The sequence below is a fragment of the Pan troglodytes genome, chromosome X (genome assembly GCF_028858775.2).
Source record: "Pan troglodytes isolate AG18354 chromosome X, NHGRI_mPanTro3-v2.0_pri, whole genome shotgun sequence".
In the NCBI taxonomy this organism is placed as follows: domain Eukaryota; kingdom Metazoa; phylum Chordata; class Mammalia; order Primates; family Hominidae; genus Pan; species Pan troglodytes.
Genome location: NC_072421.2, coordinates 76,467,896 through 76,495,485, shown reverse-complemented (window position 1 = coordinate 76,495,485; position 27,590 = coordinate 76,467,896). Strand labels below are relative to the sequence as shown.

Here is a 27,590-nt window from a genome sequence, read left to right as displayed (position 1 = left end):
GCAGAGAGCACACATTCTGAAAGACTGGCCTGATTGTTCCAATAAGGCTTTCATTCCCATCTCTGATTGGCAGGAGAGACTTTAGAATGTAGATGCCATCAAGTTTATCAGGTGAACTCATCCTTCTTGGCAAGAGTGCAACTTTTCATCTGTGACAAGGCAAAAGGTTTTATAATCTATGTTGATGGGATATGATGTTGGGAATTTTGTTCTGAAAAATAAACGTGTTGCAAAGCCATTGGGTAATCTGGATCTCAGGTTATTATTATTGTCTTCATGTTAGTCAAGATAAAGAAAGATGGTATAATTTTGTAAGGTAGCAAAGTGAATAACCCCACCAAGCTCTGAAATATTCTAACCTTTGAATTTGTCTGGTCTTTTCCACACTGAAATAATGATAAATTACATTGCTGAATTTCCTTTTAAAAGGTAACTGAAATACTGTATTTAGCAACTCAATAAGACCTTTTTACTGAAAATATTTAAAATTTACAAGAAGAGAGTTTAAAGATGACACATTGATGCATTTGTATGGCAAACAGCAATTAATTTCACATATAATTGCAAATTCAGTTTATGACAGAGTTTTTCATTCAAACATGATTCTTCCTTTATGGGTAAGTTCATGAATTATTCAATATAGCAAATGTCACATTCTCCATAAATCAATTAAGCATCAAAGACATGTCATGTATAGTTTTACTAGAAGAAACCTCATCATAATACAAGCCACGTTAGCTCACAATAAACTGTAAACCAAAGAAATACAAAGCTAGTCGACATACTTTTTAAATTGTTCTACACTGTGATTTTAAATTAGCTCTTTAGAACAACTGTGTTTACATGGAACAGCAGCCTGAAAATCCTGTATCTCTTCCACGGAAACAATATTATTGCCAAAACAATGGAAATTCTCGTTTTTTACCATTCATCACGAAGATCCTTGTTCAGTACTTCAGAGTTGAAGTCTAACTTCTTTCCTTACACTCTCAAAGCATCAGTGTTTCCACTGTAGTTTGTTATGCTATCCCCCACCCCCAAACGCCAAAATCAAATCTTTTTAAAAGAGAAACTTACCCCAAGAAAGAGTGTGCTAGATGAGAGAATGTGCTGATGCCTGTAGATAATTAGCTAATAAACATGTAAATGGGCAACTCGCCCTTTGGAAGTGCATATTTTTATCCATTTTTTTTTTTTTTTTTTTTTTTTTTTTTTTTTTTTTACAGGGAAAGGTTAGCCCAGCCTAAAGTAGCAGACTCTGGGCTGCCGCAGCTTTTTACTGCAAACCGCTCATTCTGTAAATGTGAGCTTATTTACATTTATCTCTTTCCCTTTGTTAACGACTCCCTCTCTTGAATGCTGTAGCCCGCATGCCTTTAGCAAACAGGACACAAAAAGGCCTGAAGTCCGAGCTGGAGCCGACGGCCAGGGGAACTCTTGGGGGTCTCAATAGGAAATGCTTTTCATTGGCTAAGGAGGCATTATTAGGAGTCTAGATCCCGCCCAATTCCCTGTGCTCCATCGTTCCCTTAGTCACCAGTCACTGGACTGAATAAGTTTTTCCTTAAAGAGCATTGCCCAGGAAAAGCAGTTTCACAGTCAAGAATTAATGGCTTAAGTGCCACTTGACAATATAAAAAGTGTCTTTCCTGACCAATTAATCCACAGAGAAAGCCTGTGTGCCTGTCTTTGCCGCAGGACTGCAGAGGAGGAGACAACATTTCAAACAAGGAGGAGTGTTTCAATTATGCATACCATGTTCGCTCCTACTTGTTTAAAATAATTACAACAATATTGATAATAATAAGTAGGGGGCAAGGAAAAGGCAAAAATGAAAGGTACCATAAAAATATTCCTATCACACTGTGCAAAATTCAATCTCCCACCATCACAAAAATATAAAGTAAAATTTAATACTACACTCACTTAAGCCAGATAAGTGCCCTCAGATAGAGATGTACTAGGGTCCCAGAGCTCTGACACCCACCTTCCAAGGACTAGGGAGTGTTCTGTAGCAAAAGGAGGGTCTACACTTCTCAAGTAACTGCCTCGCCGTAAGTTTCATTACCATGAAAATTTCAGAGATTTGCTAAAATACAAAATAAATAGCACAGATGCAATCTATTTATAATAGAGAGTTATCTGCAACTGTATATCTCCGCCCACCTCCCCCATGGCAAGATTTTCTTTTCTAATTTTCTACAGGTTTACTGCCTTGGTCACTCACAATTCTTTTTTTTTCCTCCCTATATTTTCCTCTTCACCTCCCTCTCCTTGATCTGATTTTGTGGCAGAAACCCACTCATCCATCTGTAACTTCATTGTTGGCCCTTCCCCTCTGCCAGCCCACCCCTGCAAGCCTTCTCTACTCTATCTCCACCCACTGCAAAAGCCACCAACAGCAGCCCCTCCCCCTCCTCTGGAATGAAATTCTCTGCCCAGGGATAAGGTGCTTTCTTTCTCTTGGCAGAGCAGAGCCCCTGGAGTCTTGGAGGATCCTCTATTTGCTTCAAAACTTCAGTTTGTGTAATTAAGCTGCCTCCCAAGTAGGGCATGTTTCAAGCTTGTTTATTCTCCCTATTTGTTCAGCTCTATTGTGGCTCTTCTCACTATCAGTGGAGGCCAGTAAACAAGTTAGTGTGAAGCTGACACTAGCCTTATTACTTGTAACTGGCTCTAAAAAAACACTTTCTCTGTTGCTTCCTCTTCTCCATCCCACCCCCAATCTCTGTTCTTTTTATTCCCCTCTCTGCTTATCTCAAATATGTCTATTTCTGTCAGTTGCTGACATTGTCTGTGTCTTTATAAATGGTCTTTTACCAACTCTCATCCTAGACCAGTACTCGGTGCATTTGTCAGTCCACAGGCGAAAGATAAAGTCTCTACCCTGCAGTATGCCAGAGTCTAGGTAGGGACACAAAGACACATGAAAAAAGTGGGATACCAAAGGTAAATTTTGAAAAAAAAAATACCAAGGCAGTTATATGGAGATTGAGTTCTGTAATAGATCAGAGGATGGAGATGAAGTCCCATGGATAGGGCCAGGAGGGTTTCTTAGAAGAAGTGGGATTTGTGCCACATTTTGGTGGATGATTCAGTATTAAATAAACCAAGAATGGAAGGGGATATATTTCTAGGTGGGCAGAGCAAAGTGATCAAATGCAGAAGATGTAAAGTGAGAGTAGGTGAGAGGGAGACCAGTTTGTAAAGGGAAAATAAGGGTAAGGAGAAAAGCTTTTGAGAGGAGTACTTTACTGTAGCAACTCAATGCACTATAGTGATTGAAGGGTTAACCTATAGTCATGATCACTGTCTGTCTATATGATCAGCTCACTACCTTTCTCCTCTTCAAATTAATACCCATAAGTTTTCCAATTCTTCTGTCTTCATTTCTCCCTCAAGGACACAAGTACTTTGCTGATTAATCTCACCAATGTAGCAGATCTTTTACAATGTCACTGGGTCACGTGCTCTTTTAGCATCAGTCTTCCTCCCTTCTGAGTTTCAGCCTCATTGATCCTCTTCCAGCCCCTAGAATGAGATAGGATCACTCATGCCATGGATATTTCTAAGTGCTATTTCCTCTGCCTGGAACACTCTCCTCCCTCTCTAATCTTCCTTTCACCAGTTTAATCCTTATTCTCCCTTCAAATCCTATCCCAATAATCACGCCTTCAGGGAATCCTTCCTTAACCCCTCATTTAGGTCATATCCACATACTATATGTCCTATAGCATCATGGACCTTTCATGTATTGCATTTTTTACTGGTATAATTTTACATACTGTTGTGTAATTTGTTTGTGTGACAATTTTATTAACATTGATTTATCCCAACTGTAAACTCCAAGAGGATAGGATTAATATCTGCTTAATCCAAAATGGATAGTGGTGTTTGCAAAAAATTATTCTCCCTGACCTTCTGTTTTACCCAACCAAAGCAACAACTAGATTTTTTTACTTATCAGCTGAAAACATGCATCATTTTGCCCATTTTTGCACAAATTTACACCAAGATATTATTTTAGGCCAAAGAATACACACAAATAAAGAAAAAAAATCCCATTAACAAGAAAGTACTAAGGCTTATCCACTACCATCCCCTTTTTCCTTTAACTCACTTATTGCTGCAAACCTTATAGTTTTGCTTGCTCTAACATTTGTAAGGTGGAAGGGGGAAAACAAAAGTCTTCCCATGGTTTTCTCCAATCAGCCAGTTTATATCTGTAAAACTTAACTCAAAATGTTCTTTAAAAAAAAGACACTCGTTGAGTTTTTGATGTCTATGCTACTGGGGGAGGAAATGAATATGTCGCTTAAAAAGTGCATTCAGAACTATCTGGGGGAATATGCATTTCATTTTTTTATCTGTTTGAAAAGAAAGTAACTGAAATATGACTAACTTCCAACTGGAAATTTACACATTTGATTAAGAACAACCAGATGCTTGGGGCCTTCACACTTCAAACCCAAATTAATTTTTCTTTCTGCCAACAATATCAAAGGACTGGGTGAAATCACCCATAGTGCAAGTAGTTCAGCACTATGCCAGGTTCCCTAGAAACAGTATAAATGTAACCAAAGGATTTTAACCATGCCTGTATCATTCCAGCTAACAGTTTTGGTAACTCTGATAGTCTTTAAGTGAACACAGTACCTGGACCATGTTCTAGGGAAAGGGAGCCAGTTAATTACTAACTTTGCATTAATTAGTGGATGTCTTTTTTTTTCTGAGACAGGGTCTCATTCTGTTGCCCAGGCTGGAGTGCAGTGGTGCAATATCTGCTCACTGCAACCTCTAATTAGCGGATATATTGAAGTCTTCCAGGAAACAAAGAAAGGCAAAATCCTGGATCCTGCAGCCATTTCTTTTTTATACAATCTTCTTTTTTGCTTCAGTGGAAAAAAGGATCACAAGGCCAAGTTCCCCATCAGCTCATTTAGGACACTAAGTCTCTGAAAGGGGGTAAAATTTATTTTCAAGCAAATTCCCTACAAGATTTTTAGCTCATCCTTAACACTGGATTACCTTTACTTCCTAGTGTTTTCTCAAACAACTGAGCTTTCCTGCTCACTCACTGAACCAGCTTAGGAAACAAGTTTCCATTGCTAGAAGTGGAGTTGGTAGTTACAGAAAATGAACACTTTAACCTAAGAACCTTGGGAAAAGCCCAGGAACTTTGCATGTTTGATATAGGTTAGAAAAATTTCAAGGTAACAATAAAAATAATGACTGTAGAAAACATTTTGTCAGCATTATTACATGTCAGGTAATATTCTAAGTCCTTTACATATATTTATTTACGTAATTTGCACAACTCCATGATGTAGTCACTGTTATTCCTATTTTATACTTGAGAAAAATCAGGCACAGAAAGTTTGAGTAAATTGCTCAAACTCACACAGCTAATAATTCCTCCATTAATTCTGATAATTTCTAGGCTAATAGTTATAATCATACCTTCATTTGGTAGTACACTCAGAACTCTGTCCAAATCATCTTGTTCATGAGCAAATATAAGGATTCTATCTTTTGTGATGCAAACTCCTCACTAGAAGTCGACCAACCTTGCTAACAAAATGTGTAGCTTTTGAACTGTTCAAATGTTTGAAAATCTGTTAATATGAGACCTAAAATTACAATCTGCATGGGAGGAAAGTGACTTACCTAAGACAACAAAGCTAATAAATACTACAATCACATCAAAATGCAAGTGTTTTGGAATTATGTTTATGTAAATATGAAGTCAATTTTGATAAGTTAAGCTACATATTCAAAACCCAGGAGCAACCACTATAAAATTTCAAAAATATAGTTTAAAATTATTAAAGTAATGAAAAAGTTGCACAGAAAATAGCCGCTCAAGACAATGAGACGAATACAGGACAAGAGTAGTCATTACACATATAGAAACAAAAAAGGACAATTGCATGAAAACATAAAGCCATGTCAATTATAACATTACATATTATTGATTACATAATTGAATCAAAAGACAGATTGTAAGACTGAATTATAAACAAGGTTGAGATATATGCTATTTGTAAGACAAATTTAGATTCAAATACACAAATGCATTGAAAGTAGAAGGATGGAAAAAGATATTCCTTAAAACAATGGCCAAAAAAAGGAGCTGGAGAGGCTATGTTAACACTGACAAAAATAGATTTTAAAATAAATAAGCACCTATTACTGAGATTTTAAAATAAATAATCACATATTACTGTGGTATATTTTATAATGATAAAATGATTAACCCATCAGTAAGATTTTATGATTATAAATATATATGCACCCATACACAGAGGCACTAAATACATGAAGCAATAACTTATATAATGGGAGGAAGAAATAGACAATCTCATAATAATAGTTGGAGACTGCAATATCCCAATTTCAATAATGGAAAGACCAACTATACAGAAGATCAAGAAGAATACAGAATAATTGAACAACACTATACCCCAACTAGACCTAACAGAGCTTTATAGAACATTTCACTGAACAACAATAAAATATATTGTACATTCTTTTCCAGTGCCAATGGAATACATGGCAAGTGGACCATATAGTAGGCCATAAAGAAGCCTCAATAGATTTAATAAGATTAAAAATAATACGAAGTATGTTGAAGATCCACAATGGTTTTAAATTATAAATCATCAACAGAAAGAAATTTGGGATTTTTTTAACATGTGGAAATTAAACAATACACTCTTAAATACCAGTGGGTCAAATAAGATATTATAAGAGAAAATAAGATGAACAAACATGAAAATACAGCTTACCAAAACTTATGAAGTTCAGGAAACTTATAGTTGAAGTAAACTTATGGTTGAAGGAAACTTATGGTTGAAGATACCTATATTAAAAATGAATACAGGCCAGGCACAGTGGGTCACGCCTGTAATTCCAGCACTTTGGGAGGCCGAGGCAGGCGGATCATGAGGTCAGGAGATTGAGACCATCCTGGCTAACACGGTGAAACCCCATGTCTACTAAAAATACAAAAAATTAGCCAGGCGTGGTGGTGGGCGCCTGTAGTCCCAGCTACTTGGGAGGCTGAGGCAGGAGAATGGTGTGAACCCAGGAGGTGGAGCTTGCAGTGAGCCGAGATTGAGCCACTGCACTTCAGCCTGGGTGACAGAGGGAGACTCCGTCTCAAAAAAAAAAAAAAAAAAAGAATACAAACATTGATTCTTTGACAAAATTGACAAATCTTTGGCTAGACTGACCAAGAAGATAGAAAACTCAAGTTACTAAAACCAAGAATGAAAGAGTAAACATTATTACTGACCTTATAGAAATAAGAAATTATCATAAGGAAGCATTATGAACAATTGTATTCCAACATATTAGATTACATAGACTAAATGGATAAATTTCTAGAAATGCACAAATTACTCAAACTGACTTGAGATAAATGGAAATATAAATGGACACATAACAAGCAAAGAGACTAAGTTAGGAATAAAAAAAATCATGCAAAGAAAATTCCAGGAGGAACTGGCTTCACTGGTGGATGTTCCAATCCTTCACAAACAAAACTTCTCCACAAACATTTCTTAAAAATAGAAGAGGAGAGGCCAGGTGCGGTGGCTCACACCTGTAATCCCAGCACTTTGGGAGGCTGAGGCAGGCCGATCATGAGATCAGGAGATGAAGACCAACCTGGCCAACATGGTGAAACCTCATCTCTACTAAATATACAAAAATTAGCTGGGCATCGTGGCATGCGCCTGTAGTCCCAGCTACTCGGGAAGCTGAGGTAGAAGAATCTCTTGAACCCGGGAGGCGGAGGTTGCAGTGAGCCGAGCTGGTGCCACTACACTCCTGCCTGGAGACAGAGTGAGACTCCGTCAAAAAAAAAAAAAAAAAAAAAAGGGAGAAGAGAAGAGAGAACACATCCCATTTCACTTTATAAGGCAAACACTATTGATATATTTTGGATCTGTATCCCCACCAAATCTCATGCTGAAATGTAATCCCCAGTCACCCCAGCCTGTTTGAGGTGATTGGATCATGGGGGTGGGTTTCCCATGAGTGGTTTAGCACCATCCTATTGGTGCTGTCCTCACAATAGTGAGTCCTCCTGAGATCTGGTTGTTTAAAAGGTGTGTGGCACCTATTTCTGCCCATGGTTCCTCTCTTGCCATGTAACATGCCTGCTCCTGGCTTAGCTTTTGCTATGAATAAAAGCTCCCGAGGTTTCCCTGGAAGCTGAGAAGATGTCAGAACCATTCTTCCTGTACAGCCTTAATTTCATGAGCCAATTAAACCTCTTTTCTGTATAAGTTACACAGTCTCAGGTATTTTTTATAGCAATGCAAGGATAGTCTAATACAGAAAATTGGTACTAGGAGTGGGGCATTGCTACTACAAATACACCTGAAAATATGGCAGTGACTTTGGAACTGGGTAATGGGCAGAGATTGGAAGTGTTGGAAGGCTCAGAGGGCAGGAAGATGAGAGAACATTTGGAACTTCCTGGAGATTGGTTAAATGGTTGTGACCAAAATTCAGATAGTCATATGGACTTCACCAAGTCCAGGCTGTTGAGGAGGTCTCAAATGGAAATAAAGAACTGTTTGGCAACTGAAGCAAAGGTTACTCTTGTTATGCTTTAATGAAGAACTTGGCTGCATTGAATCATACTCTAGGGATCTATGGAAGTTTCAGCTTAAGAGTGATGACTTTGAGTATCTGGTGGAAGAAATTTCTCAGCAGTAAAGCATTCAAGAGGTGGCCTCGCTGCTTCTGATTGCCTATACTCAGAAGCAGGAACAAAGAAATGGTCAAGTTGGAACTTAGATTTAAAAGAGAAGATTGTAAAAGTTTGGAAAATTTACAGCCTAGCCATGTGGCAAAAAAAGAAGAGCAAATTTTCAAGGGAAGAATCTAAGTAGGCTGTGGAGCAACCACTTGTTAGAGAGATTTACATGACCAAAAAAGAACCAGGTGCTGATAGCTTAGACAATGGGAAAAAAGCTTAGAAGGCATTTCAGGGATCTTTGTGGCAGCCCCTCCCATGATAGGCTCAGAGGCCTAGGAGCGGGTCCAGGCCCAGGACTCCACTGCCCTGTACAGCCTTGGAACACTACTCCTTGCATCCAGGTCACTCTGGCTCCACCCTTACCTCAAATAGCCCCAGATATAGCTCCAGCCACTGCTTCAGAAGGTGCAAGTTACAAGCCCTGGCAGCTTCCATGTAGTGTTAAGCCTATAGGTGTGCAGAGTATAAGAGTGAAGGAGACTTGGTAGCCTCCATCTAGATTTCAGAGGATGTATGAGAAACCCTGGGTGCCCAAGCAAAAGCCTGCTGCAGGGGCAGAGACCTCACATAGAACCTCTACTAGGACAACATCAAGGTGAAATGTGAGATTGGAGGCCCCACACAGAGTTTCTACTGGGGCACTGCCTAGTGGAGTTGTGGGAAGGAGACCACCATTCTTCAGACCACAGAATGGTAGAGGTATCATCAGCTCGCACCCTGCACCTCAAAAAATTACAGGCACTCCACTTCAACCCATAATGTCAGCAATGGGAGCTGTACCTGCAAGGCCATGGGGCAGCGCTGCTCAAGGCCTTGTGAGTCCACCCCTTGCACCAGTGTGCCCTGGATGTGGAACATGAAATCAATAAAAACTATTTTGGAGATTTAAGATTTAATGACTGTCCTGCTGGGTTTTAAACTTGCAAGGAACTTGTAGCCCCTTTCTTTTGGCTGATTTCTCTCTTTTGGAACAGGAATGTTTACCCAAAGCCTGTATCTCCATTGTGACTTGGGCAAAAATAACTTGTTTTGATTTTACAGGTGCATAGATGGAAGGAACTCATTTCCACATGGCACTTAGGAATTGGGACTTGGGACTCTGAGTTACCGTCAGAATAAGTTAAGACTTTAGGGGACTATTGGGAAGGCATAATTGTATTTTAAAACGTGAGAAGGGCATGAGATTTGTCAGTCTAGGGGCAGAATGATATGGTTTGAATTGGTGTCCTTGCCAAATCTCAACTTGAAATGTAGTCCTCACTGTTGGAAGTGGGGCCTGTTGAGAGGTAATTGAATCATGAGGGTGAATTTCTCATGAATGGTTTAGCACCATCCCGTTGGTGCTGTCCTCATGATAGTGAGTTCTCACAAGATCTGGTTGTTTAAATGGGTGTGGCACCTTCCTCCTCTTGATGCCTCTCTTTCCATGTGATGTGCTTGCTCCTGCTGCTCCTTCTGCCATGAGTAAAAGCTTCCTCAGGCCTCCCCAGAAGGTGAGAAGATGCCAGTGCCATGCTTCCTGTACAGCTGACAGAGCTGTAAGCCAATTAAAACAATTTCTTTATAACTTACTCAGTATCCGGTATTTCTTTATAGCAATGCAAGAACAGCCTAATACAATTGCCCAGATACCAAAACAAAGATTTCCTATGAAATGAAAGCTACGTATTATTATCACCTGTGAATGTAGACATAAAAATCCTTTGAAAATATTAGCAAACCAAAATCTAGAAACATATAAAGAGGATTATAGACCATGACTGAGATTTACCCCAGCAATGAAAAGTTAGTTTAACATATAAAAATCAAAGTAATTCTTCATATTACTAGGATAAATGACAAACTACATGAACAACTCAATATATGCAGCAAAAGCAGTCGAAAAAACTAACATCCTTTCAAGATAAAAACCACTGAACATACTAGAAATATAAAGAAAATTCCTTAATGGGATAATGACATCTATAAAAAATCCACAATTAACATTATCCTCCATGGTGAAAAATCGAAAGCTTTTCCACTAAGATCAAGGACGAAACAAAAATGCCTGTTTTCACCACTTTTATTCAATATTGTACTGGAAATTATAGCCAGAGCAATTAGGCGAGAAAGAAATAAACAGCATCCAAAGTGGAAAGGAAAAAGTAAAACTATGCCTATTTATTGATGATATAATTTTGGGAAAAAAATCTAAAGAATCTAGAAAATAACTATTAGAGATTGTAAACAGGGTAAGCAGGTTGTAAGCTACAAGATTAATACACAAAAATCAGTTTAATATCTATTTGCCAATAACAAACAATCTGAAAATAAAATTGAGAAAAAATCATATTTATAAATGAAACGAATAAATTTAAACAAAGAAATGCAAGACTTGTGCACTGAAAACTACAAAGGATTGCTAAAATAAATTTAAGAATATCTCAATGTTAGGAAAACAACTCATGTTTATAAATTGAATAGCACAATATTTTGAGGATAGGGATACTACTCAAATTGATCCACAGATTCAACACATTTTCTATCAAAACCCCAGCTGACTTTTTTGTAGAATATTAAAAGATGAAATTTATATGAAAATGCAAGGAACCCAGAATAGCCAAAATAATCTTTAAAAAAGAATTAAGTTGATGGACTCACCCTTAATCAATTTCAAAACTTACTACAATCCTATAGCAATCAGTATTGTGGTACTGGCATAACAACAGACATATATATACATATATATATAGGTCAATGGAATAGAAATGAGAGCCCAGAAACAAACCAACACTTGTATGGTCAATTTATATTTGACAAGGGCACCAAGAAAATTAAATGAGAGAAAGATTTTTTTTTCATGAATTGCAGTGGGCCATCTGGATATAAACACTCAAAATAAAAGATCCACACAAAAAATAAACCAAAGTGGACTATCTGCCTAAAATTATAAAACTCTTAGAAGTATAAATCTCCATGATTTGGGGTTAGGCAATGATTTCTTACATTTGGTATTAATAGCATAAATTACAAAAGAGAAGATTGAAAAGTTGAACTTCATCAAAAGTAAAACTTGTTTGCCAAGAACTTAGTGAAGTGAAGGGTCTTAAATTGCCAAGGCCACCCCACCCCCAACCCCTGGCAGTGGTGGCAGCATGGTGCAGAGAGCATCTCTAGGCATGGGGAGGCAGAACACAACAATTTTGCGACACTGAACTCAGTACTGTCCAGTTAGAGCAAAAAGGAAAACCGGACCAAACTCAGCCAACATCCATCCACAGAGGAAGCGTTTAAACCAGCCTTAGCCAGAGGGAAATAGCGGATCCCACTGGGTGGAATTTGAGTTCCCACAAACCTTGCCACCAAGAGCTAAAGTGTTCTATGTCTCCAAGTAAACTTGAAAGGAAGTCCAGGCCATAAGGATTGCAACTGTTAGGCCTCCTAGTGCTCAACTAGGTTCAGAGACAGTGGACTGGAGGGGGGCAGATGACATACTGAGATGCCAGATGGGGTGTCTAAGGGAATGCTGACAACATCCCCCCCAACCCCAGGCTGCACAGTTCATGGGTCCAAAAGAAACCCCTGCCTTCTGCTTGAGGAGAGGAGAGGGAAGAGTAGAAAAAACCTGGTCTTCCATCTTGGTTATCAGGCCAGCCATATCAGGATAAGACACTGGTCAGAGTCATAAAACCCCCATTTCAGGCCCTAGCTCCAAATGACAATTCTAGACACACCCTGGGCCAGAAAGGAATCACTGCCTTGAAGAAAAACATCCAGTCCTAGCAGCATTCATCTCCTGCTAACTGAAGAGCCTTTGGGCCCTGAATAACCAGCAGTGATACCCAGGTACTATGTTGAGGGCCTTAAGTGAGGCTCTGTTACTTCCTAGATTCAGGTGAAACTCAGCTCATTACCAGCTGTGATGGCTACAGGGAAAAACTCCTTCTGCTTGAGGAAAGTAAAGGGGATTTTGTCTTGCACCTTACAAACCAGCATGGCCACAGGGTGATAGAGCACCAAGTAGGCTCTTGAAGTCCCTGATTCCAGTACTTAACTCTTGGATGGCATTTCTGGACTGCCCTGGGTCAGAAGGGAGCCCACTCTTCACCACCACTCAGTGGTGACGGATGAGTCCCAGGCCAGGTAGCATTCATCACAAGCTGACTGAAGAGCCCTTTAGACTTAAGAGAACATCGATGGTAGTCTAGCAGTATACCTCCTGGCCTGGGTTGTTGGTGGTTAATGGGCGAGGCTCCTTTGCTTTAGAAAGGGGAGGGAAGAGTGAAAAGAACTGCATGTTGTGGTTTGAGTACCAGGTCAGCTGTATTACAATGCAATGCCAGGTAGACTTCTAAGATTTTTTTACTCCAGTCCCTGATTTCCAAACAGCATGTCTTAACACACTCGGGCCTCAGGAACCTCACCACAACACCCTGAAGGGAAGGACACAAACCTGTTTGGCATCACCACTGGCTACTTGTAGAGTGCCAGGGCCTTGGGCACACATAAGCAATTGCCAGAGAGTGGTGAGAGCAGGGCTTGTGTGAGATCCAGTGCTGTGCTGGCTTCAGGTCTGAACCAGCAGAGTCACAGTGGTGGTGGTCACAGGGGTGCTTGTGTCATTCCACCCCCAGCTTTAGGTACCTCAGAACAGAGAGACTCAGTAAGTTTAGGAAAAATAAAGGGAAGAGAGCAAGAGTCTCTTCCTGGTAATCCAGAGATTTCTCCCAGATCTTGTCCAAGACTATCAGGACGATACCTCTACAAGTCTGCCAGAACCACAGAGTTACTGGGCTTGAGGTGCCTCCTAAAGCAGATACAGCTTAGATCACAACACCTAAGTCCTTTCAAATACCTGGAAAGCCTTACCTAGTAGGGCAGATAAAAATAAGTCCTGAAAGTGAAGACTACAATGAATATCTCAATGTCCTGACACCAAAGAACATCTACTAGCATCAACACCATCCGGGAAAACATGACCTCACCACATGAAGTAAAAAGGCACCAGAAACCAATCATGGAGAAACAGAGATATGTGACCTTTTATACAGATTATTCAAAATAGTTCTGTCAAGGAAAATCAAAGAAATTCAAAATAACACAGAGAAGGAATTCAGAATTCTACCAGATAAATTTAACAATGAGATTTAAGTAATTAAAAAGAATCAAGCAGAAATTCCCCAGCTGAGAAATGCAGTGGCATACTAAAGAATGTTTTGGAATTCCTTACTAGCAGAATTGATCAAGCGGAAAAAAGAATTACAGAGCTTGAAGACAAGCTATTTGAAAATACACAGTCAAAGGAGAAAAAAGAATAAAACACAATGAAGCAACCCTACAGGATCTAGAAAGTAACCTCAGAAGGACAATTCCAAGAGTTATTGGCCTTAAAGAGGAGATAGAAAAATAAATAGGGATAAAAAATTTATTCAAAGGGGTAATAACAGAGAACTTCTCAAACCTCAAGAAAGATATCAATATCCAATCACAAGAAATGTATAGAACACCATGCCAATTTAACCCAAAGACCACCTCAAGACATTTAATAATCAAACTCCCAAAGTTCAAGGATAAAGAAAGGATCCTGAATACAGGAAGAGAAAATAAACAAATAACATATATAGAAACTCCAAAACATCTGGCAGCAGACTTTTCAGTGGAAACCTTACAGGAAAGGAGAGAGCAGCAGGACACATCTATCGTGCTAAAGAAAAGAAACTTTTACCCCAGAATAGCATATCTGCTGAAAATATTCATCAAACTTAAAGAAGAAATAAAGACTTTCTCAGACAAATAAAAGCTGAGGGATTTCATCAACGCCAGACCTGTCCTACAGGAAATGAAATTGGGAGTACTTCAATCAGAAAGAAAAAAAACAGTTATGAGCAATAAGTACAGCTGAAGGTACAAAACTCACTGGTAATAGTAAGTACACAGAAAAACAGAATATTTTATAAAACTATAAGTTCGCTGTGGAAACTACTCTTATCGTAGGTATTAATAGAAAGACTAACTGATGAACCAACTGAAACTCATAAGTATTCAGGACATCATACAATGAGCTATAAATAGAAATTACAAAAATTAAAAATCTGGGGTACAAAGTTAAGACATTGAGTTTTTATTAGTTTTCTTTTTAGTTGTTTGTGATTTTTTTTACTATAAAAAGTGTTAAATTGTTATCAGGTTAAAATAATGGGTTATAAGGTAGTAGTTGCAAGCCTTTGGTTTGATGTTACCATCAAACCAAAAAACATAAAATGGATACACAAAAAATAAAAAGCAAGAAACTATATCATACCACCAAAGAAAACCACCTTTACTAAAGGAAGACAGAAATGAAAGAAAGAAGGAAAAGACCACAAAACAACCATAAAACAAATAACAAAAAGGCAAGAGTAAGTCCTTACTTATCAATAATATTGAATATAAATGGACTAAACTCTACAATCAAAAGACACTGGCTGGATGAATGAATAAAAACACAAGACCCATTTATCTGTTATCTGCAATGAACTCATTTCTCCTATAAAGACACAGATGGACTGAAAATAAAGGGATAGAAAAAGACACTCCATGCCAATGGAAACCAGAAATGATCATGAATCACTATGCATAGACAAAATAGATTTTGAGACAAAAATAAGAAAAGACAAAGAAGGTCACTATATAATAATAAAGGGGTCAATTCATCAAGAGAATATAACAATTTAATGTAACTATGCATGCATCCAAGACTGGAAAACTTAGATGTATAAAGCAAATATTATTGGAGCTAAAAAGAGAGATAGGCCCCAATACAATAATACCTGGAGACTTCAACACCCTACTTTCAGCATTGGACAGATACTCCAGACGGTAAATCAGGAAAGAAGCATCAGACTTGAACTGCACTATAGACCAAATGGATCTAATAGATATTACCAGAACATTTCATCCAATGGCTGCAGAATACACATCCTTTTCATCAGCACATAGATGATTCTCAAGCAGAGACTATGTGTTAGGCCACAAAACAAGTCTTAGAATATTCAAAAAATTGAAATAATATCAAGCATCTTCTTTGACCACATGGAATAAAACTAGATATCAATAAAAAGATGAATCTTGGAAACTATACAAACACGTGGAAATTAAACAATATGTTCCCAAATGACTAGAGGATCAATTAAGTAATTAAGAAGAAAATTGAGAAATTTATTGAAACAAATAATAATAAAAACACAACATACCAAAACCTATGGGATACAACAAAAGCAGTACTAACAGGGAAGCTTATAGCTATAAGTGCCTACATCAAAAAAGAAAAAAAAACTTCAAATAAGTAATTTAACAATTCATCTTAAGGAACTAGAAAAGCAAGGGCAAACCAAACCCAGAATTAATAGAAGAAAATAAATAATGAAGTTCAGATCAGAAACAAATAAAACTGAAATGCAAAAAAAAAAAAATACAAAAGATCAATGAAGCAAAAAGTTGAGTTTTTTGAAAAGTTAAACAAAATTGACAAACCTTTAGCCAGACTAAGAAAAAAAGAGAGATGATCCAGATAAATAAAATTAGAAATGAAAAAGGAGGCATTACAACTGATACTGCAGAAATTCAAAGGATCTTTAGTGGCTACTATGAGCAACCATATGTCAATAAATTGGAAAATCTAAAAGAAATGGACAAATTCCTAGACACATACAACCTACCAAGATAGAGCCAGAAAGAAATCCGAAACCTAAACAGACCAATAACATAACAAGATCAAAGCCATCATCAAAAGGCTCCCAGTAAAGAAAACTCCAGGACCCAATGGCTTCACTGCTTAATTCTACCATACATTTAAACAACTAATATCGATCCTACTCAAACTATTCTGAAAAACACAGGAGGAAATACTTCCAAACTCATTCTACGAGGCCAGTGTTACCCTCACACCAAAAACAAGGACACATAAAAAAAAATACAAACAAAAAACACTACAGGCCAATATCTCTGATGAATATCAATGCAAAAACCCTCAGCAAACTACCAGTCAACAGAATTCAACAATACATTTGAAAGTTATTTATCATGACCAAGTGAGAATTATCTCTGGTATGAAAAAATGGTTCAACATATGCAAATCAATCAGGGGGACACATCACATATGAATGAAGAATAAAACTACAATGATCATTTCAATGGATGGTGAAAAAGCATTTGATAAAATTTAACATCCCTTCATGATAAAACCCCTCAAACACCTGGGAATATAAGGAACATACCTCAACATAATAAAAGCCATATACGACAGACCCACAGTGAGTATCATACTGAATGGGGAAAAACTGAAAGTCTTTCCTCTAACATCTGAAACACAACCAAGATGTCCACTATCATCACTGTTATTCAACACAGTACTGGAAGTCCTAGCTAGAGCAACCAGACAAGGGAAAGATAAAAAGCTTTCAAATTAGAAAGAGAAAAGTCAAATGATTCTTGTTTGCAGATGCTATGATCTTATATTTAGAAAAAAACTAAAGATTCCACATGAAAAAACTATTAGAACTGACAAATGGAGTAAAGTTGCAGTATACAAAATCAATATGCAAAATCAGTAGCATTTCTATATGCTAACAGTAGACAATGTGAAAAAGAAATCAAGAAAGTAATCACATTTAAAATAACCACAAATAAAATTAATTATCTAGGAATTAACCAAAGAAATGAAATATCTCTATAATGAAAACTATAAAATAGTGATGAAAGAAATTGGAAAGGACACCAAACAAAAGAACAATAGCCAATGTTCATGGATTGGAAGAATCAATATTATCGAAATGTTCATACTACCCAAAGCAATCTGCAGATATAATGAAATGCCTATCAAAATACCAATAATATTCTTCACAGAAATAGAAAAAAAATCCTAACATTCATATGGGCCCACAAGAGACCCAGAATAGCCAAAGCTATCCTAAGCAAAAAGAACACAATTGGAAGAATCACATTTCCTTACTTCAAAATAGCCTCCAGAGCTAAAGTAACCAAGCAGCATGATACTGGCATCAAAACAGAAACATAAATCAGTGGAACAGAATGAAAAACCCAGAAAGAAATCCACACACCTACAGTGAACTCACTTTCGACAAAGGTGCTAAAAAAATATACTGGGGAAAAGGCAGCCACTTCAATATATGGTGCTGGAAATACTGGATATCCATAGGCAAAAGAATAAAACTAGACTCCATCCCTAGCCATGTACAAAATCAAATCAAAATCGACTAAAGACTTAAATATAATACCTCCAACTATGAATCTACTACAAGAAAACATTGGAAAAATCCCTCAGGACATTGGTCTGGGAAAAAATTTCTTGAACACAAGCACAGGCAACCAAAGCAAAAATGGACAAATGGAATCACATCAAGTTTAAAAGCTTCTTCACAGCAAAGGAAACAATAAATAATGTGAAGAAACAACCCACAGAATGAGAGAAAATATTTACAAACAATCCATCTGACAAGGGATTAATACTCAGAATATATAAGAAGCTCAAACAACTCTATAGGAAAAAAAATCTAATAATCTGATCAAAAGACGGGCAAAATATTTGAATAGACATTTCTCAAAAGAAGACATACAAATGGCAAACAGGCATGTGAAAATGTGCTCAACATCATTGATCATCAAAGAAATTTAAATCAAAACTACAATGAGATATCATCTCACTGCAGTTAAAATGGCTTAGACCCAAACAACAGGCAATAACAAATGCTGGTGAGGATGTGGAGAAAAGGAAACACTCATATACTGTTGCTGGAGATGTAAATTAGTTAAAACCACTATGGATAACAATTTGGGGGCTCCTCAAAAAACTGAAAATGGAGCTACCACATTATCCAGAAATCCCACTGCTAGGTATATCCCCAAATGAAAGGAAATCAGTAAATAAAAAATATATCTGCACTCCTGTGTTTGCTGCAGCACTGTTCATAATAGCCAAGATGCTGAAGCAACCAAAGTATCCATCAACAGATGAATGTATAAAGAAAACGTGTGATATGGTTTGGCTGTGTCCCCACCCAAATCTCATCTTGAATTGCGTTCCCATAACCCCCATGTGTGGTGAGAATGACCCCGTGGGAGGTAATTGAATCATGGGGGCGGTTTTCTCCATGCTATTCTCATGATAGTAAGTTCTCACAAGAACTGATGGTTGTATAAGGGGTCTCCCCCTTTGCTGGGCTCTCATTCTTCTCCTTCCTGCCACCATGTGAAGAAGTACATGTTTTCCTCCCCTTCTGCCATGATTGTAATTTTCCTGAGGTCTCCCCAGCCATGCCCAACTGTGAGTCAATTAAACCCCTTTCCTTTATAAATTACCCAGTCTCAGGTATGTTTTTATTAGCAACATGAGAATGGACGTATACAATATGGTACATATACACAATGGAGTACTATTCAGCCATAAAAATAAATGAGATCCTGTCATTTGCAACAACATGGATGGAACTGGATACAATTATGTTAAGAGAAATTAGCCAGACAGAGAAAAAGAAATAACACATATTTTAACATATTTGTGGGATTTAAAATTCAAAACACTTGAATGATGGATACAGAGAGTAGAAGGATGGTTACCAGAGGTTGGTAAGGGTAGTGGTGGGGGACGTGGGGAGGTGAGGATGGTTAATGGGGACAAAAACTGGTGGAAAATGATGAATAAAACCTACCATTTGATAGCAAATCTGGGTGACTATAGTCAATAATAACTTAATTGTACATTTAAAAAATAACTGATACCAATGTAATTGGATTTTTTCTAACCCCAAAAATAAATGCTTGAGGGGATGTGTACTCTATTCTTCCTGATCTGCTTATTTCACATTGAATGCCTATATGAAAACATTTCATGTACCCCCAAAATATATACACTTAATATGTACTCCACTTACTATATACCCACAAAAATTAAAAATTAAATGAGTTATAGCAGAAAAAAAGCCAAAAAACTCCTTGAACACTCCATGCAGATGGTTCCCAAGCCCACCTCAGTGGGAAAGGAGAGTTTCTACAGCATTGGACTTTTTAATAATGAAATTGAACCTAGAAATCTGTGTTTCAATTCTGTCAAAACTTTCTCAGCTTCAGATAGTCAAGTGTAGAGGAAACATACATGAACCTTCTGTAATTTGCAGAGCTTTAGGGGTTGGTGTTCCAAACTCAGTTTTCACTCTTTATTAAACTTTCCCTCATTGTTTCATCAATAGGCACTGGGTAGATACTCTCTGTTATTATTAATGATTTTTTTATCGGATGACATACCTTTCCAATTAGGTTGGCAACTCTTTGAAGGCAGGGATCCTATTAATCACATTTATTTCTCCTTTATGGTATCTGGTATGGCAACTTACTGTTTCAGTTAGGTCTCTTTTGTTTGCAAGGAGAAAGACCCAATAAATCTAGCTCAATTAAAAGGGGACAGTGGGTGGGTTGAAGATATACAGGAATCCCAAAGAAAGTGAAGGGCACAAACTATTTATATCCAGTTGGCAGGAATTGGAGCTTGGATAGGAGTAAAGAAGTTACAAGTGCTAACTCTGGAGTTAGACCACCTGTGTTCAAATCCTGGTTTTGCTACTTACTAGTTGTGTGACCTTATGCAAGTCACTAACAAATTGGTGCTTCAATGTACTCATCCGTCAAATAAGAATAATAATTATACTTACATCATAGTAAGTGTGTGAAGCCCAAGTAAATTAATATATGTAAACAGCTAAGAAAAGTGGCTGGCACATAATGAGTGTTTTATAAATCTTAACTATTATTATTATCAAGTGCCAAGGTGTAGGTGTAGTTCTCTCTCACTCACTTGCTCTCACTCTCTCTCTCCTATCTTTCTCCCACCTCTTCTCTTGAGTTTTATAGTATTTTCTTTTTTGACATCTTCCTTCATCTATGGGTTTCCACAGTTCTCTCTCTGTGAATCATTTTACTCTTCTCCTACTCTATATTATTACTGCTCTCTCAAAATGTCAGCTTGAATGTTGTCCTTTAGCTTAGTATAGTTCAAAGCCATGCCTGTGTGTTATAGCAATTAAGAGCACCGACTCTAGAGCCAGACTGCATGGGTTTCAATCTCAGCTCTGCCATTCACTATCTGTGTGGCCCTGAGTAAATTACTTAGTTTTCTGTTATTTCATCTCCTCATTTGGGGAGACTTATGTGATATTTATCTCCTCATTTGAGGATTCTCTCCTCCTTAAATTAGTGATGATAATAATAGAATCTACCTCGTAGACTGTTGTGAGGATTAAATGAGATAAGACTTTATCTAGTAGATACAGAAAGTGCGACATGAGCATTTGTCATCATTATTATGGCAATTCTCAAAGCATTTCTTGGCTTCTGTTCCTGCCACTAACTGCTTCAGAGCAGAGTTTCTTTGGATTAGCTCATCTTTTGTATGCTGGGATTCATGGGACACAAATTGATGCCAAACCTAGGAATAGAATTCCCTTGCTTAGGTACCCATGTATGGTCCAGTTATGGGCAGGGCAATGGGGTCAAAGAATATAAAACATGGCTACTACCCTTGCTGGGATAGCAAGGGTGAGAAGTTTATATTTCCTTTAGAGTGTGAACAGTTAAATGCTGTAGATATATCTAATACACTTGCATAGAGTTCCCAATAAATATTGCTGATGCTAAATAAGCTGGACGAATAATGCAGATATACATTAGATTTAACATGTATCGGGTCCAGAGCTCTCCCTGGAAATATGTTTGAAACTAAATCCTGGAACCACAGAATGTCGAAATTGGCTAGAGTCTTAAAGAGATCTCCCAAATGCAACCTTTCCTCATTTCCACCATCTTTACCCTACGTTTTACGGCTTGAAAAACTGAACCCCTGAGACTAAACATGACAGCCCAAATCATACAGTGACTTGTCAAGAAACTTTAGTTATGCCAGAATTATTGCTACACCATTAATTGACAATTTAACGCAAGTACTTCTATAAAACCATTTATCCCATATCTCAAATCATACTTCCCACTTAATTTTGTCAGTCCTATGGCCAACACTTAAGCAAATGTCTATCTTTATTTGGGTTCCCATACTCTTTCGTATTGGTTTCTACCTAAAGATAGTACCTCATAATATAATATTTTTTAAAGAGTCTTCCAACCTGACCCCTGCCATGTCAAGGAACTACAGCCAGAAATATTGGAAGAGCCAAGTTATGACATAATCTCATCCATAATTTAGCTTCGATGCATAGGGCACCTGTGTATTATATATTGTTATATCTACCAAAATGATTAAACAATTAAAGGAAAATGTAAAATATTTATTTAATAAAAAGGACTACATTTCAATAAAAGGTTCTACCTTTGAGGTTTTATTTCATCCTTCACCTGATTAGATATATTATAGCACTTAATCTTATTTCCTTATTCTTCATGTATTATCATCTGTAAACTTGTGACACTGAAGATAACATTAAATGCAAAAAGTTCATATAAGTATAACCATAATAATGGATAAAGGTAAATATAATCAACTCTCCTTCAATCAAAGCCCTTCAGTTCCCTCAAACACCCTTGTGCATAGCTGCCTCTACATCTTTCCCTATCTTAATGCACAAATTCCTTTTTCCCTGATCAACATTTCTTCTGATCTGAATTAACAAATCTTCTCATTATTTGAAAGAGGAAAGCTATAGCATCCATTAATTAATAACTTTCAAATAATTTTGTCTTCAATAAAATACCCAATACATTAAAATAATACTAACATAAACAAGTCTGTCTGTGATATATTCACATAAACAAACTCCTTGGCTTTATTTTTAAAGGTACTGCAAAATGGCTTGAACCCATCATTCTAAGCTTCTCATGCAGCACTGTCCTCCATGAATCTGTCACTCAAGTTGGAAAAGCTTACTTGTTTCTCTGTTAAAATGCCTTGCACATTTCAGCCTCCCTAATGATACTCACTTACAATGACATCCCTGCCCCTCACTGAGGATTTTAACCATCTAAATCCTACTGGTTGTCATAGGAGTTTGGCAAAGTACGAAAACCATGTGAATTGGCTACTACACAGAAAGGCTTCATAGAGGAGAAGAGGCATTAAATGAGCCTTGAAGCCAAAGTAAGGTTTGAAGAAATAGAGAGTAGAGGAAAAAGCATTTGGTTTGGGCATTAAGATAGGCAAAGCTGTGGGAGTAGAAATGCACAACAATGAGCCAGGCACGGTGGCTCACGCCTTGTAATCCCAGCATGTTGTGAGGCCAAGGTGTGTGGATCACCTGAAGCCAGGAGTTCGAGACCAGCCTGGCCAACATGGTGAAACCCTATCTCTACTAAAAATACAAAAATTAGCCAGGCGTGGTCGTGGGTGCCTGTAATCCCAGCTACTCGGGAGGTTGAGGCAGGAGAATCACCTGAACCCAGGAGGTGGAGTTTGCAGTGAGCTGAGATGGCACCACTGCACTCTAGCCTGGGTGAAACTCCATTTCAAAAAAAAAAAAAGAAGAAAGAAAAGAGAGGGAGGGAGGAAGGAAGGAAGGAAGGAAGGAAGGAAGGAAAGAAGGAAGGAAGGAAGGAAGAATGTTTGGGGGATGAAGAAATCAGTTTTGCTAGTGAGAAAAAAATGAGGGTCTAAATCAAACAAATGTATCAATTATGTAAATCCTGCCTTCTTCCACAAGCTGTCTGAGGCAGGAGAGAACACTGGAGATAGAAAAGAAATTATGGATCTGAGCAATAGGAGGAGGGCGAATCAATGAAAGTTTCAGCGTTTTAAGCCTAGAAGTACAGTGATTATATTTTCACATTAGAAAGATTGCTATGGCAACAGTGTAGAGAATGCAGTGGTTGGAAGCAAAGTGATTAGTTAGGAGACATTGTAGCAGTTCAAGCATGAGTTGATGAGGGCTCAGCCTTGACTGGGGTAGTGAAAGTGATAGGGAGAAGGAAATGCAAGTAAGAAAATGTGCAAGAAAACTGGAAGAATAAGATGTCACTGATGAAAACAAGAAAGTTTCAAGAGAGAACCAATCTGAGGGATAATAAAGAGCTAAGATTTGGTCAATGTATGAAGGTTATAGCACACGTGTGTGTTTGTGTGTGCATGTGTATATGTGTGTAATATGATTTTTTCATAAGATACACTAGATATATATTAAATTGTATAAATCCTAACTTCAAAAGAGACTGGTAGAAGGAGATTCAGAAAGAGGGAAGGGAAGAACTGGGAGAGGTAGTTTACCATCTATCAAGATATAAAAATGGAGCATCCCATTTTTCACCAGCACAAAACCACCAGCTTTTTAGACATGTTAAGATTTAGGTGACAACAGGACCTCAGAATGAAAATTTTCTGGAGATGGTTTGAGAAACTGTATTGGAGCTCAATTAAGAGGTTTGAACTGTAGATAGAAGATTCCAGACTTATTTCTATGGGGAATAATTAAAGCCTTGAGTCTTCACAAGAGAAAGCACAGGGGATGAAGAATTAGTTTGGTGAATTACCTGTATTTAAGTGTGAGGAAGAAAAAGATGAAGGAGTCATTGGAAAGATTGAGGTACACACTATTGACCCCAAATCAACCAAATACTTTCAAGAAAGGGAGGTCAACCAGCTGTGTTTGTTAAATGCTGAAGAAGGTTCCTGATTTGCTTAGGTTTGACCATTAGGGCTGTTGATTAGGAGATAATTGATGGCCTTTGAGTTCACTAATTCTATAAAGCCACAGGAAATAAAGATGAAATGCAGTGTGTCAGGGGACAGAAAGAGCTATGGAAGGTAACTCTAGGAGACTGACAGGGTTAAGTAAAGGAGCTGCTTCCCCAATCCAAAAAGTGGATGAGGCCCCGTGAAAACTCCATTAATTAGCATTGCATCTTGTTGCAAAAATAATCTAATTATTTTCACTTAACATTGTTTACATAATGCAAATATCTGAATTTATTGTAACATATTTGAAATGTTCACTGGTATAAATTGAAAAATAAATGTCAATTTGTTCTATTACAATAGGTTAAGTCAAAATAACCTTAATTATGCTCGCATGTATTTTAAGGAACTGTCAGTAAATTATTTATGAATGGTCTATTGGGCAGCTATATAATAGCATGCATCTTTGTGTCTATGTGTGTATACATGTGTACGTGTGAACATGCATGTGTGTGTACCCTCAAAATATAAATTGTTTGTTAAATGCCAAATTCAAATTTCACCTCTTTCATAGATCTTTCATTGATCACCCCAGTCTGCATTCTTGCAACCGCTAAGCTGACATCTGTATGTTTTATTTAGCTTTTATATTAACTGCCTTATCATATCTCTTTTGATATTTTCTGAAACAGCCCTCTAAATGTTGCTTTTGAGATTTTATTCAGTTGTCCTGTCTCCCCCTCCCCTCCATTAATTTGTAAGGTTCTAAGACAAGAGCTCTTATTTTATTAATCTTTGTGTTCTTCATTTAGCATAAGTTTTGCACATAGTAGAAAATTAGTAATTATTTATTGATTTCATCCTTTATTGTTTAAATAGCCTGAAATTTTGCACATAAGTTCCATGTATTTTCATATTATTTGTTCATGTAGTGCCATCATTTTATACAGTATACTAATATTTAACAGAAGTCATTTGTAGCCTTCATGCTCTTTTACATTTTAACTTACTCTATATTTGAAAGGTAGTAGACTTTGGAAGCCCTGAATCATTATTGATCTTTTTGGACAGTATTCTCTTTGTGTTTTCTGGCAACTTTTACCCTTCATCTGTTACAGTAATTTTACTCTTAGCTTCTAAATATGCATCAATGATTCAGTCAACATTTCTGGTTCTCCACTGAGGTCTAAATCATTTTCAATCTGCTCCACTCATGTACAGATAATTTTTCCAAGTTAGTTAGAAAGAAACACAGACGAAATGGAGTGCCCAATGTCATTAGACTTTATAAGCCAAGGAATTATGCATTTGGGAGGATAGCTACAAATCCAAGGATCAATCTCGTACCTCCTCCCCGCACCACACATGTGTGTACCTAAAACATAGCTGCAGTTTTATCACAAGGACCTAGGGTGAGGGATTCTGAGAGGTTGGCAAAGGAAGGATGGAAAAAACAAATGAGAGAAGAAGTAGCAAGTAAAGCAGAATTCAAATAGCGAGAAAAGAATTCAAGACAAGAAGGAAAAAGGAGAAATCTTGTCTTTTTAATGTTGAATACTTATTAGGCATGTGTTCTACTTTTATACGAAGCTCTCATTTTTAGGAAAGGAATCAACTAGGAGAAAACATTATTCTTCCCTCTACCTAAAAAACAGTTTTCTAATATAGCTATTTCAATAAAAAATGGAACATTAAATATGATCAACTCATCTCTCCTATAATATAACTATTTACTGGTAGTTACAACACAAGAATACCACAGTACTTGTTCTCACAAGGTGTCACAATGACTTCCACTGGGTGGTTACTATATACCTAACAGGACCCATTATACTCTGGCTATCCCTCTCTGGGCCTCAAAGTACCCTTTATAAAATGAAATGTTTAGATTCGATGAGGACTAAGGTGTTTCAATTTCTATCAATCCCTTGGTTGATGGTGTTTGTTGGTATTCTTCCCCAATCCTATTACTTTTTAAACATTGACACAATATGATAGCATGGAAAGAACACCAGATTTGTCCTCAAAGGAGCTCAGTTCCTATCTTAGCACTGCTGTTAAGTGATCTTCAGAAGATAACATCATATTGCTGCACCCAATAAGTAAGAGAGAGGAGACATTTCAACTAAGTACATTTCATTTTTTAATGTTTTTAATCACTCATTTTTTTTTAACTTTTAAGTCAGGGGTCCATGTGCAGGTTTGTTACATAGGTAAACTTGTATCCTAGGGATTCGTTGTACAGATTATTTCATCATCCAGGTGTTTAGCCTAGTACATTAGTTATTTTTCCTGATGCTCTCCCCGCTCCAAAAGGCCCCAGTGTATGTTGTTCTCTGGGTGTCCTTGTGCTCTCATGATTTAGCTCCCACTTATAAGTGAGAACATGCGGTATTTGGTTTTCTGTTCCTGTGATAGTTTGCTAAGGCCTCCAAGTACACACTGGTTCCTGCAAAGAACATGACTTTGTTTAAAAAAAAAAAACATATTTTAAGTTCAGGGGTACAAGTGCAGGTTTTTTTTTTACATAAGTAAATTTATGTCTTGGGGTTTTTTTGTACAGTTTATTTTATCTCCCAGGTATTAAGCCTAGAGAAGGGAGAGGATCGATAAAAATATTTAATGAATCTCCTTCTTTTTCATGGCTGCATAGTATTCCATGGTGTATATATACCACATTTTCTTTATCCAGTCTATCATCAATGGACATTTAGGTTGATTCCATGTCTTTCCTGTTATTAATAGTGTTGCAATAAATATACACGTGCATGTAACTTTAAAATATAATGATTTATATTCCTTTGGTTATATACCCAGTAATGGGATTGCTGATTCAAATTGTATTTTTGTCTTTTTACTTATCTTTTTTAAAATTTCAGTAGTTTTGGGAGAGCATGTGGTATTTGGTTACATGAGTAAGTTCTTCAATGGTGCTTTCTGAGAGTTTGGTGCACCCATCACCTGAGTAGTGTACACTGTTTCCAGTGTGTAGTCTTTTATCCCTCACCCGCCTCCCACCATTCCCCCTTAGTCCCCAAAGTCCACTGTAGCATTCTTATGCCTTTGTGTCATCATAGCTTAGCTCACTATTATAAGTGAGAACATACCATGTTTGGTTTTCCATTCCTGAGTTACTTCACTAAGAATAATGGTCTCCAACTCCATCCAGGTTGCTGC

At 37.4% G+C, this 27,590-nt stretch overlaps 1 protein-coding gene across 1 annotated transcript in view; it reads right to left on the bottom strand.

The window, feature by feature from the left end:
* Positions 1-27,590, bottom strand: part of LPAR4 (lysophosphatidic acid receptor 4) — a 106,004-nt gene that overhangs the window by 8,005 nt on the left and 70,409 nt on the right. The window contains exon 4 of the mRNA XM_009439288.5: positions 1,078-3,531. The gene's annotated coding sequence lies outside the window, so the exon portion shown is untranslated. The remainder of the gene's footprint in view (positions 1-1,077; positions 3,532-27,590) is intronic.